This window comes from Hypanus sabinus, chromosome 14, assembly GCF_030144855.1.
Source record: "Hypanus sabinus isolate sHypSab1 chromosome 14, sHypSab1.hap1, whole genome shotgun sequence".
In the NCBI taxonomy this organism is placed as follows: Eukaryota; Metazoa; Chordata; class Chondrichthyes; order Myliobatiformes; family Dasyatidae; genus Hypanus; species Hypanus sabinus.
In genome coordinates, this window is record NC_082719.1 from 26897546 (window position 1) to 26900538 (window position 2993).

Sequence of the window (2993 nt, forward strand, 5' to 3'; positions counted from 1 at the left end):
GCTGTCTCCATTAAGCCATTTCTAGTCACCTATTCACAGACGTTCCTTGTGTTCCACATATCCTCCCACTGCCTTCCCCCCTGCAGAAAACAAACAAACACAGATAGCATTGACTGTTTCTCTTAGCATAGATGATCTCTTACAAATATTGAATTCCCCCTCAGGAGGCTAAAGAAATTCAGCAAGTCCCCATCAACCCTTATCATTTTTTATTGATACACCGTCGAAAGCATGCTATCTGCATGCACAACAGCTTGGTATGGTAACTGTGCTGCGTGTGACCGCCTCAGTAAAGCTGCCAACATCATCTCACTCGGTGTCCAGGCTTCTCTCTGGTAAGAGTACTGGAATTTGACTCTTTGAAAATAGATGTATATCATTTATCATATATTGTACTTATAGCTGCACGTAAGGAAGTATTCACTCCTTCAGGTCCATGCAGACTCCCAGAGGATCAATTCTATTACTCCTATTCCCTCTCTCTATTTTAGAGTCTTCGAAAAATACAGCACAGATACTGGCCCTTTGGCCTATCTTGTCTGGATCAAGCTCTTTAAGCTGCCTACTCCCATCAACCTGCACCAGGACCATAGCACCCCATGTCCCTACTATCCATGTGCCTCTCTAAAGTTCTCGTAAATGTTGGAATCGAGCTCGCATGCACCACTTGTGCTAGCAGCTCGTTCCACGTGCTCATGACCCTCTGAGTGAAGTAGTCTCTCCTCATGTTCTACTTAAACTTTCACCTTTCACCGTTAACCCATGACCTCTAGTAGTAGACCCTCCCAACCTCAGTGGGCAAAGCATGCTTGGATTTACCCTATCTATACCCCTCATTATTTTGTAAACCTCTATCAAATCTCCCCTTGATCTTCTACACTCCAAGGTAAAAAGTCCAATCCTAATCAATCTTTCCTTACTCCAGTCCTGGCAACATCCTTGTACATTTTCTCTGTACTCTTTAGACTTCATTTACATCTTTCCCGTAGGTGGGTGAACAAAACTGCACACAATTCTCCAGATTTTCTTGGACACCAGCCATCGATTTCCACTCTGCTTTTTTTTTCATTAATCCACACCAAGCCAGTGAATGTACTGCTCCACCTTTGGGACAAGGAAGGAGTCGAGAGCACTCAGGAGCTGAAACTCTGCATCACAACAGTCTTAATTTAAAGGAAGCTGCCATTACAAGGAAAACGGAGACATTATTATTCAGAAACCTGTATGAGATTGGCAGCGTGTTGCTCACAGTCTAAGCATCCCATCTGCAAACCACATCTGGTGTAAACCTCATAAAATTGTTGCTCTTTTGCTCCCAAGTTTCCATTAAAACTTATTAACGTATCACCAAGCACAAACTCCGATAAAGCCAAAACAATCTGGTAGCACATAAGGTCATACTTTTCAAAATAAGATACACTTTTTAAAAAATATTGCTCAAAATCTTAAAGCATGATTAGTGATAAATGCAGTTGGAAGTGGGTTTATCACAGAAAGGGAATCAATGTAAGAATCAGGTTCATTATCACTGACATACTGCATGTCAGGAACTGTTCAGTTTTGTGGCAGCAGTACAGAGCAATATATTTTTCAAAGGTACAATTTAATGTCAGAGAAGTGTATACAATATACACCCTGAAATGCTTTTTCTTCGCAACCATCCACAAAAACAGAAGAGTGCCCCAAAGAAAGAACGACAGTTAAATGGTGGAACCCCGAAATACCCTCCCACCCTCCCGCACATAAGCAGCAGCAAGCAACGATCCCCCTACCCCCCACCAGCAAAATAAAAGGCATCAGCACCTGCCGATGAAGATATACAGTGGCATGTAAAGGTTTGGGCACCCCTGGTCAAAATTTCTGTTACTTTGATAGTTAAGTGAGTAGAAGATGAACTGATCTCCAAAAGTCATAAAGTTAAAGATGAATCATTCTTTTCAACATATTAAGCAAGATTGGTGTACGGTATTATTTTTGTCTTATACAATTTTAGAGTGGGAAAAAAAGGAAAGGAGCACCATGCAGAAGTTTGGGCACCACAAGAGCTTTGAGCTCTCAAATAACTTTTACCATGGTCTCAGACCTTAACTTGCTTGTTAAGGCTATGGCTTGTTCACAGTCATTGTTACGAAAGGCCAGGAGTTGCAAATTTGAAACCTTTATAAATACCCTGACTCCTCAAACCTTGTCCCAACAATCAGCAGCCATGGGCTCTTCTAAGCAGCTGCCTCGCTTTCTGAAAATTAAAATAAATGGTGCCCACAAAACAGGAGAAGGCTAAAAGAAGATAGCAAAGCGTTTTCAGATAGCCGTTTCCTCAGTTCATAATGTAATTAAGAAATGGCATTTAACAGGAATGGTGAAGGTCAAGTTGAGGTCTGGAAGACCAAGAAAACTTTCTGAGAGAACTGCTTGTAGGATTGCTAGAAAGACAAATCAAAACCCCCGTTTGACTGCAAAAGACCTTCAGGAAGATTTAGCAGACTCTGGAATGGTGGTGCACTGTTCTACTGTGTAGCGACACGTGCACAAATATGACCTTCATGGAAGAGTCATCAGAAGAGAACCTTTCCTGCATCCTCACCACAAAAATCAGTGTCAGCGGTTTGCAAAAGATCATCTAAACAAGCCTGGTGCATTTTGGAAACAAGTCCTGTGGACTGATAAAGTTAAAATAAACTTCTTGGCCACAATGAGCAAAGGTATATTTGGAGAAAAAAGGGTTCAGAATTTCATGAAAAGAACACCTCCCCAAATATTAAACATGGGTGGACCTATCATGCTTTGGGCTTGTGTTGCAGCCAGTGGCATGGAGAACATTTCACTGGTAGAGGGAAGAATGAATTCAATTAACTACCAGCAAATTCTGGAAGCAAACATCACACCATCTCTAAAAAAGCTGAAGATGAAAAGGGGATGGCTTCTACAACAGGATAATGATCCTAAACACACCTCAAAATCCACAAGGGCGCAAGCTGAAGGTTTTGCCATGG